The sequence below is a fragment of the Hyaena hyaena genome, unplaced genomic scaffold, assembly GCF_003009895.1.
Source record: "Hyaena hyaena isolate Hyena2069 unplaced genomic scaffold, ASM300989v1 scaffold_264, whole genome shotgun sequence".
NCBI classification, from domain to species: Eukaryota; Metazoa; Chordata; class Mammalia; order Carnivora; family Hyaenidae; genus Hyaena; species Hyaena hyaena.
In genome coordinates, this window is record NW_024080894.1 from 1,295,981 (window position 1) to 1,313,593 (window position 17,613).

Consider the following 17,613-nt stretch of genomic DNA (forward strand, 5'->3'; position numbering starts at 1 on the left):
TCTCTCACCAGCCCTGAGAGATGGACAGTTGGCCTTGGCTACAGGCTGAGTTACACTCTTCTGTGAATTAAGGATATAAAATTTAAAAAACATGTAAATATATGCTCTACTTAAACCTCTCTTCCGCTCTAACTTCTCCATTACATCCTTCTCTCCTAGCACCAGAAAAGCTCTGACAATCACGTGACTGACACTTTATACTATGGCTATTACACTCTAATCCTTAGACAAATGGATGAACAAAGAATAAAAACATATAACGTGAGTACACGATGCAGATGACATTAAATCAGTTAACTCTGCAACCTCTGACCTGAGCTCGTGCAGTCAGTTCTTAACCCTTCCAGCTAACCTGAAATGTAGGACACGGTAGGTAAGTGGTAACTTTGGGTTCCTCATTTGCCACACGGAGAAACAAAACCAAAAGGCATAAAAACTTTTCATGTAAGATTTTAAAAAGAGTCTGGCTTCATTCCATGTTAGCTTCTGGGTTTCTTAACCCCATACTCCCCGGATGACGAATGTAGGATGCCTTTATACTATGTACAAAACACTTTTTTACATTAAAAAAGAACTATTAATTAGGAATATTTGAAGATAAAAGGGTATCTCAAAAGTGCTTCACAGGTCACAAGTAAACAAAAAGCAGTTGAGTGAGCATTAAGAACACTGAACAACAGAGGAATTGAAAAATGTAACCATCACAAGTGAAGTTATAAAGAAAATCCTCTCAGGATCAATTATGAGCAAAAAAGAGTTGCAGATGGGCATGAGGGAGTAAAAGCTGAAAATGTGACTGTCTTGTTTCAGGAGGTAGGTAATATTAATTCTGATAATTGTAGAGCCACAAGAGTTTATTTTTTTTAAATTTTTTTTTTTTTTTAATTTATTTCTAGGAGAGAGAGAAAGAGCGTGAGCAGGGCAGGGTCAGAGAGAGAGGGAGTCACAGGCTGAAACAGGCTCCAGGCTCTGAGCTGGCAGTCAGCACAGAGTCCGACGTGGGGCTCGAACCCACGAACCGCGAGATCATGACCTAAGCGAAAGTCAGACGCTTAACCGACTAAGCCACCTAGGCGCCCCGAGCCACAAGAGTTTATAATGGCCAACACTAACTTAATTAAAATAAAATCTTTAACTTCGTATGCTCTTTTCCTTAGAAAATTAATCGTGAGCATTTGAAAACTGATAATTACTAACAGCTTCATCCATCCATTCAAATGCTTTAAAACTCCTACTACGTGCCTGCTTCCCTGTTAGGTACTAGGGGTAAAAGGTATGTAAGGCACCCTTTCCCCCTCCTTGTGCGGGTACTTATTTCCAGCCAGGGACATAAATATGAACCATGCAAGGGATCGGGGTGAGAACTGAGGTCTGCATGAATTGCCAGCAAGGCTTTGGGCATGGCCTTAGCTTGGTCTAGGAGTGGGAAGGTGTCCCAGACATGTTTATCAGAGGGAATTTTATTGCCTGCAGAAGCCAATCAACAGGATATGGGACAAAGGAATTAAACCAGTTCCTCCCTTGGGGTGCCTGGGTGGCTCACTTAGTTGACCTTTCAACTCGGCTCAGGTCATAATCTCATGGTTCCTGAGTTTGAGGCCCGAATCAAGCTCCTCACTGTCCCGCCACCCCACCCCACCCCACCCCACCCCCACCACTCATGCTCTTTCAAAATTGAATAAACACTAAAGACACAAACACATTTCCTCCCTGAGTTGCCACACTGGAGCGTTATCAACCAAAAAGAAGTCTTAACCAGCAACAGATGAAGAATAGCTAGACCTGAAGGCTCCCCATAAACATGCATGGTTTTCTAACAGACTTGGTCAAATTAAATTGTGAAATGCAACTCCCGTCTAAAACACTGGCCACATAATCCAAATTCATATCTCTTTATTCAGTTTATTGCTGAAAATGTACATTTGGAGTCCGGAAGCTCGGAGTAGGGATAGGGGGACCATTAAAACAAGCACAACCTCTCATTCCATGATCTTAATAGAAACTTTTTAAATCATACCACAGGATCCTTTCCCCCTACTGATCTGCCAATACCAATCAAACTGTTACAACACATAATGAAATGTAATCTGAGGCTCTTCGGTGTTTCGAGTATCATGCTAATAAGCCCATGAAGGCTGCTTATCTTCAGTCTGTTCCATAACCTCAGACAGGGGTCCCAACTCCAGCCATTCCTGACAACCTGTTTTCTTGGTCTCCTAGGGCTCAGGTAGGCTCAGCTCAGCACGTATCAGCCAATTTGATACATAAAGGGGACCACATTCAATGCCCCCAAAGCAGTACTTCTAGAAGATGTATTTAGCGTTGTAAATATGCACAAAATTCACATCACAATTCACTACAGGTTTACCAACTGGACGTGGCAAGAGTATAATGGCGTCATGCTTTTCATAGGTAGCTTTTGACTTGGCTCCAATTATTCTCTTGAGAGTGGGCTGGGCCTAGTTTTTTTGTTTGTTTGTTTGTTTGTTTTTGCTTCTAATGAGTAGAATACAGGAAATGTCATAGGATGTCATTTCTGCGAATATGTTGCAAGAGACTGTGACTTCTTTCTTGCTAGCACTATCTTTCTTGCTCATGAAGCAAGGTGCTATATTGTAAGAATCTCAATGCAGGAGCCCAGTGGCAAGGAACTGAGGGAGACTTCCAGCCAAGTGTGTGCAAAGAACTCAATCAGCCAACAATCTGATGAGTGAACTAGAGAGTGAATCCTTCTCAACTGAGCATTTAAATGACTGTTACCTTGTGGTAGATCCAGACGACCCAGCTAAGCTACCCCTGGCTCCCTCACCCACAGAAACTGTGAGTATTAAATGTCTTAGCTGCAAATTTGGGAGTAATTTGTAACAACAGCTAACTGATACAGTGCTGTATAAAAACAACTCTGAGCTATCAAAAGCTTCCCATGGATGACTTGAGTGAGACCTTAAAAGCCAAGACACTGAGGTTTCCTCTCTGAGAAACTGCCATGCCCCTGTTTCCACAGAGCAGCTCCTGCCTTCTTCTGCTCCCATATCTAAACAACTAGATCCCTTGCTAGTTTACTTTTCAAGCTACTGTTACAAGTCCACTTAAAATAGGCCTTCAAGAGAAGTAATTATAAACTGCTGTTGAGGAAATACTACAAGATGTATCTATTTGTTTTCACTCCAGCACTTGGTTTTTCATTTTCCTTCCCATGCCACTTAGTTTGTTTTTGCTAATGCAGCCAACCTGTGCTATTCTGTGCAATTATCATGATGTCTCACTTTAACACAAAATATAAACTTAAATCATAAGACAGAATGCCCTTCTTCAAATAGAAATAGATGGAAAGATGAGCTTAAAAACATGTGAACTAAAGGGTGCCTGGGTGACTCAGGCAGTTGAACGTCCAACTTTGGCTCAGGTCATGATCTCGTGGTTCGTGAGCTTGAGCCCCATGTCAGGCTCTGTGCTGACAGCTCTGAGCCTGGAGCCTGCTTCAGATTCTGTTTCCCTCTCTCTCTGCTTCTTCCCTGCTCCCACTCTGTCTCTCTCTCCCTCAAAAACGAATAAATGTTAAAAAAGTAAATAAAACCCTGTGAACTAAAAGGACTGTAATAAGTTAAAACTTCTCTCCATATCAAAAAGCTTGTATCAATTATCTTATACACAGGCTATTAAATTAAAAACAAACATTTTGAGATTTCAAGCAACTAAAAGTAATCAAAGCAGCAAACATCCTTCTTTGTGAAGAACTAGAAGCTTAGCAGAAGGGGTGACATACTCTAGCATTTTTTTTTTCTCCACAATTTTCGGCCCCAAACTGTCTTCATCGATCAACTTGAATATCTCTGCCTAACCTTATTCATTCCCAAATCTTAATTCTAAAAGCCAAAATTCTTCTCCTTTACTGTGTCCCTTGTCAATCTGGGTACTTTGAGAAGTATTTTTAAGAATAGTCAGCCACTTTCTTCTTCCTTTTAAAGAAATGAGTGTGTGTGGGAGCATTAAAAATGCAGTTTTCCATTATGTTTGCCACAGGCAATATTTCTCAATTTGTGAAAGTCAAAAGAAGAGATAGGCTATTAGTTGTTAGCAGAGCCTAGTTCTTTTCTCTGTAGGGTTTCATGTAGTTTAACATACAACACAGATATATGCAAATTAGACCGGGCGACAGCAGAATTAAGCATTAATATTCCTTTCACAAGAAATGCTGAAAAAGTAAAGCCCACTTAAATAAACGGTACTACTGAAAATGTCTTCCAGAATATAATGAATCAAAATCCATTTTGTATATGTGCAAGGAGGTGGGGAACAGAAGTGGTGGGTATAGGATAGAGATTAACGAAAGCCATATGGACTTCTTGGAAAATGGTTACCAGACCAGAGAATATGTCTTAAAAGTTAGGCCTCTTGTTAGGAAAGACTATCCCAGCAACAATTTGAAACTGGCCATCTGCCCTTTTTTAAAAGGCAGCACAACACCTAATTTTCATATTAAGAACAAAATGACCAGTTATGATGGAATACATTTCACCATTCTACCTTTTGAGATTCAAAACTCACATGTTTTAATAACCTGCTCTTGGCCCCAGGTTTATTAAACTTCTATCCTAAGAGCAACCACAGGACCTGGCTACATCTGCCCACACATTTTATCAAACCCCCAGATGTAACTCTTGGAAAAGATGTTACTAAGTAAAGGTAGGAACCTTGAAGAAACTTAAAATATCATAAATACTAGAATCTTTGATGGGGCTCTGGGGATGTTTCTTTAAAAAAAAAAAAAAAAAAAAAAACTAGAAAAGGAAGAGGGGTGTTTCCCACTGTATAATAAGGGTAGAACGAGGTACTCCATGAGCTAAAACTTGTGTTTCAACACCAGGGAACTGTAACAGGGACAAATAATTAAAGTTCAGGGAGAGGGAAGTGAAATTAGTTCCAGCTGTGCAGCCTCAGACAAAAGAGAAAATAGGAGGTACCACCCATCACACCCACTGCCCCCCTTCTCCCAGCTCTCCACCCCCTTAGGCCAAATTCTCACTGCAAATGCTAACTTAAGTATTATTTAAATTCCGGGAGCTAAGCCTTAGTAGATCAATTATTTTTTCTTAGCAGCCTCAAATAAATGGCTGAGGACAAGTTTCTTGCCATTGATTTCGAGGAAAACAAACAGGACATTATCATCCTTTTGTACACGTTTATTTCAAGTGTGGGCAAACTTTGACTTGCTTTTTAAAGCTCAATGACAACGAACTTGTTCCTGCTGCTACTCAAGAGGGCAGCATCTGTCCCATATACTTTGGTATCTATGAAGGCATGACCAAAAACTACCCTGGATTTCAGACAATGCTTTTAAATCATCTTCTATCGAAGGAACATTTCTAATTCTTTTTAAGGAAAAATTATGTGAGCTTAAATGTATCTCCTTCCATGATATGACTGGAAAAATGCAGTCCACAGAGGCACAGAAAGCAAGATAGTATTTTAATTGTTAACTATATTACCTTGTGGTTAGAGTTTTAAGTTCCTTACTGGATATTTTACGTAAAAAAAAAAAAAAAAAAAAATCAACGGACAGGACATATTTAAACAGCTAGGAAATGTAAGTTTCCTATTACAAATAGTATTACAACTTTTCTAAGACCTGGACTTGCCTGAGGCCACACTACTGAAATGACTGTCCCAGGTCATAAAGGTCAGATAGTTCTTTCTCTCTCGTTTGTGGTGATTTTGATGAATTTTGCCGGCTATACCAGAGAAGTATAATTTTACAAAAGAAACAGAAAAGCAGAATGACTTAGAAAAACTCTTCTTCAGCTAGAAGCCACACAATAAAGGTAATAACAAAAACAAAAACTTAGACAAAAGGTAGAATTCCTAGAATCCCAGAGAGGAAATGTTTATATTAGCCCTTCTCCACAGGCTCCCTGTGGCACCTCTATTGGAGTTTCTGTTAACTGGTAAGCAATGAGCGCTACAGATTCCATTCCTCATTTATACAGTATTTAGCAGGAACAATGCTGTCCTATAGCACTAAGGCGGCATGACGGTAAAGTAGTAATAAGTCATCCAGTTAATACAATTCAAAGAAGTTCCTGGAAAAAAGCTATTATTTCTTTGCAGTTTCCATAACCACTATCATCCTTATCTTCCCTAGTGAGGGGCCTTGAGATCGGCATGGTTTAGTGGTTTGGGTACATGCACAATGATGATCTCAATTTTTTTTCCTGGTTCGCCTGTTCTGGCTTCTGTGGTGCCTTTCAAAAGTCAGCTGCTTAACCTATGTGGGCCTCTGTTTCCCTATGGAAAAAAAATTAAGTATGACCTTCTCTAGGGGGGGCGGTAGGTAGACTGTTCTATTGCACTTGAAAACTCAGGTGACAGATCTCTTTAGATCTAGAATATCAGGTCACTATTCCACAGACTGACAGCATGAGTTCTGCCCTTACTGCTCCTTCTGCACTTGGATTTCCCTCAGCAAGTAGTCCCTAGTTCTGAGCATACATTTACAGGAAGGGGAGGCGCCAGGTTATGGATAGTTGTGACACAGTTCTTAGTCAAGGAAAAACAGGGGGACAAGGTGACCCTTTATTTGTAGCCTAAATTAGAAAAACTGTATTCTACCATAGTTTTGATGTGGACGTGGGGGGTAAAGGGGCTTATGTGAGTATGTGCACTCTGGGGTGAGAGTTCAGAGAATTACAAAGGGCACTGGATGACCTGTTCCTTTTGAAAATCATGCTAAGATTCTGTGAGTTCTTTTTTTCAATCCATGTTAAGAGTGTGACCGTGCTATTGTATTAGAGGGATGCCGACCAAAGACGAGGACGGAGCTCCTGCAGAGCAGTGAGCAGGCCAGCCACAGGGACCGCCTTTGCTGCGGGGCACAGAGGCAGGGCAGAGCGGGGGAAGCCCTGGTGCTCACAGAAGGGACCGTCGGGGGGGGAAGGGAAGGGGGCAGCTGCCGCCACGCCCACACCAGTCCTGGTATGCAGCGTGGCTGAGAAAGGTTTCTACACCTGATTCGATATCCTTTTGCATCCTGTTTGGGGAAATACCTATTTCTACATATCAATTATGTCTTTGCTTTTCTTAGCCAGGAGGCCACGTTCTCGCATTGTCTGCCATTTCTGGAGCGAAGTCAAGTCTCTGGGCAAGGGTAGCCAGGCCCCATGGAACCCTAGAGGCCTGAACAAATGAATGTTCTCTCTAGAACGCTCAGTTCTACCAAAGAAGTCATTGAGGTACTAAGGCTGTACATTTCGTTTCACACCCACAATGCTTTCCTAGATGAAGGTTTTAATGTTGACAGAGCAAATAAAATCAAAGATAATGCTAAGACCCAAATTCTGGTTTGCTCTTGTTGTCTCTAAGGATGACCATTTCCAGGAAAGTTCCTGGCTGTGCAATGCAGGGCAGCAAAGCAGCCAGTCTTTCACAATCGGCCCCAACTTTGATTTCCTTCTTTAAGTCTCCCACTCCTCCCTGCTTTAATCCACATTAATAGCTCGTCCCAACAATATTCCCTCCCAGATCCTCCCTGGCTCCTTCTTTCCTATGACCTTTTCCTTGGCTTCTCAGAAATCCCAGCTCTCTCTGGCCACGTGAGATAGTTCCCCATTCTTACAACATGAAAACCCTCTTCTGGCTTCTTGCACGGATCTGTTTCTATCAGGTAAAAGCACGCACCCCATTCTGTTCTGTCTCGCAGCTGGCTGTTACCTGTGTCTCTGCTGCTGGGACTGGGAGTTCCCTGCAGGCAGGAGCCCGGCTGGGTCCCCCGTGCCTGCGTGTCTACTGCTTTGTTCATAACATGTGTTCCATACCGATTTGGAGAAGGAGTCTAGAGGCAACAAAAATCTGTGGAGCTGTTGACCAAACGTGAACAAACACCCGGATTAGAATAAAAAAGAAAATGGAGAGAGGGGTCAAGGAAATTAAAAAACCAAAGGAAGAAATCCCCTTCCCTGGAAGGCTCCTCCTCCCGCCTCTCTGCTGCCTTCTTATGGAATGATCTTGGAAACTATGACCTAACAGTCAAAACCTGGGGAGATACACAGAATTCAAGGAGGGATTATTTTTCATGTCTGCAAGTGTGTGGTCCAAGTGATAAGATGGAAATGAAAGGAATTTGGGCATCTTTAGGAGCCAAAGATGTGCAGAATCTCATGAAATGATCAGTCTGTGTGGGGCTGCAGGCCCCAACCAGTAAATAGGAGAACACAGGCAAGGTGATGTGAGGATCCAGTGACCTCAAGCTTCCTTAAGGACAGAAAAGTGACACTGGGGCCTCATAATCAGAGGTGAAGAGTGAAGCCATCCTGGCTGACATCCTCTAGTCAGTAAGAAGGTCTGGCAAGTTAAGGTACCTCAAACGCTACCTGAGAGTGTAATCTCAAAATTCTGTTAGGGGATATGGCTGAGTTTAAAAACTAAGCACAGGCATTTTTAAGAAAATCAAAATCACAGAGCTCGTATTTTTTTGTGTTAAAAAAATTTAAAAAAAGCACCTGAGAATGTGGAATCTTAAGGTTTTCAAAGTATATGACAACTTTGGCCATTCAGAGTAACTGGTCAGACATGTCATTCCAATTTAAAAAATGTAATGGAATAACTGATTTTGACATTTTTTTTTTTTTGACGAATGACATCCTAGGTTACATACAGTTTTAAAACATTTACCAGAATTAAAACAGATTTTTCGGTTTCAATTATTATAAGAATTACTTAAATACTTGGGAAGGTTTCACAGTCCAACAATTTAAGTATTTAAAAAGGAAAGACTTCTCGCGGTGAGCACTGTAATGTATAGAATTGTTAACTCAATGTACTCTATGCTGGCAACTAATATTATATCGTGTGTTAATTGTACTTCACTAAAGATGAAATATATTCTCTTTTTACTTATTTTTATTGGTTAAAGAAGTCTGATTAACCGAATTTGTAAATGGAGCCAAATATTTACATTTACTAGTCTTATATATAGAATAAGATGTGTAAGTGAATGTGAATAGGCTAAATTTGAAAATTTAAACATTTTAAAAATGTGTTATTTTACTAAGTCAAATATCAAATTTGAAATCCAAACTAACCCTTTAAATAGACTTTTCTGTGGACATAAAAATTATCCTCGGTGCACCAAAAATATACGTGACACTTGATTTCAGGCCATGGCGCAAATGCTCCCTTCCTAAAGAGGCTTTCCATGACCACCCGCCTGACTGAAAGCCATATTCTCTCCCTATTTTTCTCTGTCACTGCATCCAGCTCCTTTTATAGGTCCTCGTGTACTTGGCAGTTAGAGATTTGTTTGTTTCTTGGTTTATTGTCTATTTCCCAATTAAACTGTAAGCTCCAGATGCAGTAACCATGTTTTAATACATCACCGTGTTTCCCAAAACCTAATACAGTGCTTGGTACACAGTAGGCACACAGGAAGTATTTTTCAAGGAATGAGTAAGTGAATGAATTAAAAACCAGATAAGCCAGAAATACTCAGGTCCATATATTACCAAAAAAAAAAAAAAAAAAAAACCAACGGAACCAAGGAGTTCTAGAAACCGGAGAACTTCACAAACTGATTGGCTAGGTTTTCCACTCTGTGAATATTACTTATATATTCCCTCTTGCTAAAATACAGAGCAACTTCATGGTTAGATGAAAACCTTGTGTGTTTTATTGCCACAGCAAACTTTTTGAGAGATTTGTTTACTGTTTGCTAGAAACCCTAGTTTAGCAAGGAGATAATGTGCACATGGTACCAAGATGCACAATACAAGGTTTACTAAATCACAATTATAACTTTAACATGAAGTATATTAAATAAATCAATGATGTATTTTTTAGGAGCTTCTAGTATTTGAAAAGTACACAGAATGGAGAAAAGGATTACCATACTTCAAAATATGTTTCTATTTCTTAAGAAATCTGTGAAGCCAGCATATAAATACAAGCGTTCTATCCACTAGCTATGATATTAATACCAGTGTGCTATTTAAGTTTTAAGGAAACATTTACATTTTGATGCTGACTCTACATGTCATATAAATAGGAAGATTTTTTGTATAGCTTAGCATTTTGGGCAAAAAAAATTCATTCTATTTTTCTTCTGCTTAGTTGAAGAGAAAGTATGTACTCTTGGGTCAACTTATCTTTTTAATCTAAGAGGTCTCAGTTGAAATTGACTTTGAAGTTTGCTAATTACAAAACTCAACAGGGGTTTTTCCTTATTTGGTATAACTCATATTTCTATTCATTAACCCCAGTTTTAAAAAGATTAGAAAATCTGAATAGAAACAACTTAAAAGTTTGAAGAATAGCCTCTTCCCCTGCGTTATCTTTAGATACTTCAAGTGCAAACTTCCCTCTTAGGATCTAATTACTAATCTTTTGTGGTTGTGGAAGGGGGAAGGTTATATTCATACATTTTGAGCTTCCTAACAACACTGTGCTGCAGGGAGGTAAGAAATCAGTTGATTTTTTTTTTCATTCCATATATTGGGAAAATTTATGTCTACCTGAGTTATGAGAAAATCGGGGTTCTGACGGGCAATCCTGCTAGCTGCTTTTCGTGGGGCCAAGCCACTGGGTTCAGATGCTTTCATTCTGGTGAAAAGATCATTACCAGGCGGCTCCGGGGAAGTTGGCCCTCCTGTAAGTGCGCTCCTTTGTTATGAATATGGAACAGATGGAGCCAAATCTATCTGCTCCGTAGGAACAAAAACACTTACAACCCAGCTCTCTCTATTAAAGACTCTACTTAGCTCCTTTATACCATTGGCTTTCTGTGCACTGCTGTGAGGTTTTGACTTTATAGAAAAAGGCACTTCATAAAAGCAACAGTTCTTACTCTTAAACCAAAGTGGCCTAAGAACTAAAGAAGATGAATACATGGTTTCACCCACAGGACTCCTTGGAGATATGCAGATATTCAATTAGTGTGTGTGTGTGTGTGTGTGTGTGTGTAGGAGAAAGGCTGTATTCAGTTCTGGTAAACGTCTGCTTTAAAACAACATGAAAATATAAAGGAGAGCGATGAAGATGTCATGTTTCTCATTACGAGGATGGCATCTAATTGCCCTAGCATAATAAAATGCCAGGATTTAATTTTGTATATATGTCTGTAGGGCTAGCGAGGACTGTCTTGAACAAAAAATATGACCATGCACAACAAAATCATGTGGGTAAATATAATTAGTAATTAGGGCCATGCCACAAAACAAAGGCTATATGATGCTTCCTTCCTATGAAAAATAGTAATAATTACATTCACTATCATGCCCATTTGCTTTTATAATCAGAAAGATGTGAACACTGCAGGTAAATCCAGTGTGTGTGCCTATTTCTCATGCCGACAGGCTGAAACACATCCCAAGGCCATACCTACAATACGTTCTGGCCAAGATGTGTGTGTGAACGGATAGGTAGGTGAGCCTCACAGGCTTCTGGGTGAGAAAGCAGGACTGGGTGTGCACCTCCCCTCGACAGCAACACGGGGAAAGGAGTGTCTGCCTTATTTCATTACATTTATTATACGGATACATTTAAAGTCTGGCTGCCTCTTCGAAGATAATTGAAAAAAGAAATTCTGTGGCAGGATGCTTTGATTCTGACTCAATCAAGTCTTCGGGCACATTTCCTCCTGCCGGTGGAAGCACAGCTTGCCTGAAGTCGTAACCTTTGTTGGAGGAAAGGAACTGGCCTTGAAGCAGATCATGAAGCAGATGTTTTATGCCAAATCAGAGTCTGGGGATACGTAGGCTACTGCAAATAAAACTCTTCTTCTGTCTGTTCAATCATTTCAATTCCCTGCAGTGTGAAATATGAACTTGCCAACAAATGGCCAGCGTGCTGTGCCTCGCAGCAGGGGGGGAAAGTGCCACAGCTGCGCCAGAGACTGGAAAACTCGAGATGCGCATGACATGTTCATTAGTTCTGTGCATCCAGGGCCTGAGCCAGACCGTCCGTTCTCCCGAACCCAGACGCAGGGCAGGAGCCGGACCGCCTAGTACACCCAAGGGTGAAAGACATGCTTTCCACTAAAATGAGACACACGACTTGGACTGATCTCTTGGATGACCCCAGAAGGTCGCTCTTTACGACAAAAAAAAAACCAAAGGACAGATTTAAAGATAGATAGATTGAAAAAATAGGTCTGCCAATGATCACAGCTTTTTTTTTCTTTCTGATTTTATTAGCAGCCTGCTCTGTGAGCAATAAAAAAAAAAAAAAAATGAAATAATGAAAAACACTTCAAGCCTCAAAGCAACTACAGAAGATTGAAATGGCCCAGTGAAGAACTTATCAAAAAGATATCTTGTCTTTATCAGAACGATGGAATTCTGGAAACCATCTGGCAAACTTGTTGCAGGCAAATGTAATACTAGTTCCTTCTAGTGTTCTGCACCGGCCTTCTAGTTCATTCTGCATTACAGTTTCCCATTAATGAAACAGTTAATTTATCTAAATTAAGAAAACTTGTAAAATTAACAAGTTTCAGTTTGAGGTCCTTTGCCGCATATTGAACATGCATATTCACACATACCCTTATAGCTGTAATCCTAGATTATAAATATCCCATATTCAGTTCTATTGTGAGATTTTTCAAAGGTTATTCACATGCTTTCTAGTGCCACATTCTTTCAAGTTTTAATCAGAGCTCCTTAAATAGAAGTCATTTGCATCTGTAAACATTCCCTTGCAATAGTATTTAGCAGTATATTCTCTTTGTGCAAAGCTACTTTAAAAGGAAAATAACCTTAATATGGAATAACAATCAAGCACAGGCAGAAAAAGATAAATTAGAGGCTTGAGGAGCCTCTGTTACCCCTTTATGCCATTTCTGGAAAAAAAAATGTTTGAAGTTTCTCAATCTTAAAATAGTCCAGAATCATAGTTTATTTTGCATGATGGATTATAGGAACACCACTCACATAATCCAAAGCATGACCTAAATTGTAAGGACATTTTCCAGAAAAGAAATGAGTTTGAAATAATTTATTATTTTGAAAAGAGGCCAAATAAGTACACATGGTTCAGGCTCAGAATGATAGACCATTATCACAAGTAATGGCCAAGTCCTCATTAGTTTAGCATTTCTAAATGAATGCCGTAGTCAATAAATCTGTTGCAGAACGGTTACAAATGATTGTTGTAAGGGATTAATAACAAGACCTATATTTTTATTTTAGGATTCTTTTGGCACCAATTACTCTAGAATATTATTTCTCCATAATGTTTCTTTTTCTCTATTTGACTTGACCAAATTCAAATTAGAAACATGAAATTATTTCTTAATTGATATGGAGCTTGGTGGGAGGGAGCTTCATTTCAGGATGCATACTACTAATATTATTATAATAGCTACCATTTATCTACTATTTCTACACACCAGGCACTGTGCCAGGTTTATTAAATGTAATCCACAGAACAGTTCTGCAAGGCAGGTATTATTATCTTCAGTTTAGAGACGAGGAAACTGAGCCTTACTGGGATCAGTAGTTAGCCGAGGACCATACATAGCTAGTGTATGGCAGAACGGATATTCAAATCCAGGTCTTTCCGATGCCAAAACTATACAACAACCTCAGTTTATAGTATAAATCATACTTTTCTTCACCACTGCCCGATTTCAAATATTTGTTGCGTAATTTCCCAGAAGCTCTTAAAAGTCCTTCCAAAAAAGTCTGGGAGAAGGTTAAAACTTGGTAGAACCTGACTGTGTCATCTCAAGCATTTGCAAGAGGTTTTAGTACGAAAACCAAGTAGAGGTTCTGCCTGCAGAGACATGCCCTACACATAGTTCCTAATCAGGTGCGTGTCAAGAAAAAGCCTTTTAATATTATATTACTGCAACTGATGTGCTTCTAAGTACCCAGATGCACCGCTGTAGGAGAAAATACGAAACAAAACACAGTAACCTAATGTTCCAAAAAGAAAACTGGGAAAACTGGCCGCGTTCTTAGTACACACTCCCCTGTGCAAGGAGAGATTTCTCAGCCTGGCACTGCTGTCTCTGCCCCAGGGCACGCCTGGGGATTCAGGCAGCTCTTGCCTGCTCCCACCCCTGTGGTGCCTTGGTCTTGGCCTGGAGAACATGCTGAAAACATCGTGGCACAAGAACCAACATTAACATATAAAGCAGTAACTCCTCTTATCCAAGACCCAAGTGAGAGGGCTCCGTCTGGAGGAGGGGCTTCATGAGCCCAAAGCCACCTGCCAATTTACATATAGACAGAGTCAATGGCCTTCCTGATGCCTCAGAAAAATAACAGATTCAGCAGATTCCTTAATTTTTACCTTAAATACAATAAGGATAGGAGTTCATTAATAAGGTCCACCAAGAAAGACTTTGTATCTTTCTATTTTTTTTTTGTCTCTTGCAACTAAGGTACTTGATCCATGAATGTGTACTCAACAGCGTATGTAACATTTCCTGTACCATCTAGTTTTCAAAAACTCTTCCCTTCAGTGGACCAAATCAAGAGGATCCCATCCAGCCAGAGAAATAAAGGATCCTGCTCCACTCTGGACATGTGGACAGGGGTCCAGTGTGATCCTGGTAGAACCTAAGTCCGATCGTGTCACGCCTCTGCTTAAAAGCCTCCAACAGCTCCCATCTCGCTCTGACGAAAATCCTGGATCTATACTGTGGTCAACCGGGACCCCGCCTTCCAGTCCGTCACACACGCGGAGAGTTAACGGAGCTCTCCAACCACGCAGGCGCACAACTCTCCTCCGGCCCTTGCTGTTTTTCTGTTTCCTCTACCTGGAGAGTCCTTTGGCCAGATAGACCCGTGGCTGGTTTCCTCACTTCTTTTAGGCCTCTCCTCGAGTGTTAACTATTAGAAAGACTTTTCCTGACCTACCTCATTCTACTTGTACCTACTTCTCTATTAAATAAAGACACCTTACCCTATATTATAATTATATAGATGGATAATCCTGTAAGTATATTTAAATATACTTATATATTCTTATATATAAAATAGCAATTTCTTCACTTGTATAGTCTCCATTCTCCTGTTTTATTTTTTTCATCGTAGCATTTACCAACTACCTGACATACTTCATGCTTCTTTACTTCCCTGTTTATCGCCCTCGGCACTCCCTCGCTCCCCAGCAGAGTGTGGGGTGTATTAAAGCAAGGCTTTTTTTTTTTTTTTTTTTTTTTTGCCTATTTTTTCTCTACTGCACACACAGAATCTAAAATACTATCTGTCCGGCACTATGGCACTCAATAATATCTGTTGAATGAAGGAACGAAAGGATAAATGAAAGACAAGGTCACCCCAGAAAATGCTTGTTTGCTTACTGATCTACTATAAATGCCTACAAAATCACAAGGGTGGAGGAGAAAAAGTAAAATATAAAAGCCAGTAACTGAGTAGGCATGTGAGTTTCCTGCAATGTAAGTGGGTCCTTAAGTCTGCTATAAATGTGAATAAGTGGCTTATTTTTTCAAGATAAGAGTGGTTTTTCCCCCCACATTCAATTAAGATGCACTAAAACATATTTGTATAAAGCAAAATGATTTTAAAGTACCTTTGAAAAGACTTCTACTAATAACCCAGTGGTTTTCAAGGCATTCTTATGAAGGGTAAAGGCAGATGACAGCAAAATATCAGCCAAGCATTAAGTCCAAGAAGGAGGGCCTTTATTTTATTAAGTCCAAGAAGGAGGGTTTTGTTGGTGGCCTTTATTTGGAGTAATGCTGAGCAGCAGCCCTGACTAGCCTGAAAAACGCAGAAGCGGGTACCTCGGACCTGGAGACAAGCCTCATCATCATCTGCCAATAGCTAAACACCAAGCACTCTCGCATCCTTGCAGCAGCCTGCAAGCTTAAATCACTGAATCACAAAACTCATGGTTGTGAACCCGGCGGACAATCTGGTTCAGTCTCCTCATTTATCAGGTTTAGAGACCTCAACTTTAGCATCTCAGAAGCGCCAGGTAACCGAACCAAAGTTTACCCTACTTGGGAAAAGGATGGTGAACAAGGTGGTGTGGCCCAGCAACATGTATCACAAGGAAAAGTGTTCACTCGGACTACCTTGGACAGAACTAGGGCAAAGAAATCATCCCCAAAGCTCCTCTTAAATATAAAGAACCAAATTATTAGGCATTAAAAATTTAATGAATTTATAGTATAGCTAGTTCTGCTAAAATTTATGAAATAGTTTGGTTGAACTTTTTATTTGCTGAACATATTCTTTAGAGAGCATGTAAAATCAATGTGTATAATACATTTATGTTCCTTTTGTAGAAAAGAGTATAATTTTACTATTTTAAATAACCGTGGAAGGTTATGGCCACTGCATCTTTGCCTCTGACATCGGGTCGGTCATAGTTATGATTTATTTTTTCTCAAATATATGTTCAGAGATACAGTCTCAATTAAGATATTACTCCTGGAGGAAAACGGGAGGCACTTTACAACTCTCTGCTTTATGATTCTATTTCCAGAAAGCACAGTGGTGAAAAGTGGGAGCTGTCTGTGATACTAATTTGAAAAACTAATGAAGTTGTAGAACTGTTATTTCTCATAAGTATCTACCAGCCCCTGTTCTCTGCACAGTATAATACTGTATTTTTACATGTACATCTCCAGTCAAGGCCAGAGATACTGTCACAATCTGCCCTCAGCAATATGACACACACATACCCCCAACACCCCCACTCCTCACCGCCATATTCCCAAGGAAAAGGTTTATAAAGTTTCACCTCAATTCTCAGGCACTGAAAGGTTCATTGCACTCCCAAAGAAATGTTCTTCCCACTCGGCTACGGCTATCTTTTCAAAATTTCCGACTACTTTTGCCCCTTGCGACCAATTTGATTCTGAAAAGTCTACATAAACCAGATTTTTAGAAGTCAGATCATTTAAAAATGCTCTGGGGCTACTGAAAAGAATTCCACTTCTGTAAATGGAATGATCACTCTGCAATTTATCTTTTGTAAAATCCTAATTTTTGTATGTCATGCTTGTTTAAAACGATACAGGCCTGTTCAGATTTCCTCAAGGGGATAAAATCAACACCAATTATTTCTTTCTACCCCATCAGTTGAAAACTTTCTCCAGAATGGAAAGCAGGATTTAAAAATACTTAGCATTGTCGGCCTTGTCATTTTCTTTCAAAATGCATAGATGGAAAATGCCAGAAAGCAGGAATCCTCCCTGTCAAAGCCTTGGTGGTCTCCGCTGGAATCCCCTGGGTTCTCGCAGAGGTAGATGGTTCCATCCTTACCTGTTCCCCCCTGCCCCTCCTTGTGCCACTTTTACAGTAAGAAGGGAGATACACAGTCCCTGCCCTCAGGAGCTTACATTTTCGAGAGTAAGATACAAAATTTGAAACTGCCGTCCTCATTCTGAAGGAAGCAGCAAGCAGTTTGACAGACGGGCTGGAGGCTCTGAATGGGATGGGGTGTTTCCATCAATTCTGAACTAAAGGAACTAGTCCGATGTGCTAACTTCTACATGAAACTTCGGCACAAAGACGTTAAGAGCCTGGAGGGGGCAGATTCAATTAGGGCCTTCTGGCAGTCTGGATACACTTGCTAATCTAAAGGGAGTACCAGACATGAGGCCACTAAAAAGCACTGATTGAGTACCTATGCCATACTCAGTTT

General features: G+C 40.2%; 1 protein-coding gene and 1 long non-coding RNA gene across 4 annotated transcripts in view; one reads left to right on the forward strand and one right to left on the reverse strand.

The window, feature by feature from the left end:
- The window catches only part of EFNA5 (ephrin A5), a 283,207-nt gene that overhangs the window by 12,126 nt on the left and 253,468 nt on the right, over window positions 1-17,613 (reverse strand). The window lies entirely within an intron of this gene.
- LOC120240775 overlaps window positions 2,564-17,613 on the forward strand; it is a 35,180-nt gene continuing 20,130 nt past the window's right edge. For all 3 annotated transcript variants that reach the window (XR_005530719.1, XR_005530718.1, XR_005530720.1), the window contains exon 1: window positions 2,564-2,820. This is a non-coding gene — a long non-coding RNA (uncharacterized LOC120240775). The remainder of the gene's footprint in view (window positions 2,821-17,613) is intronic.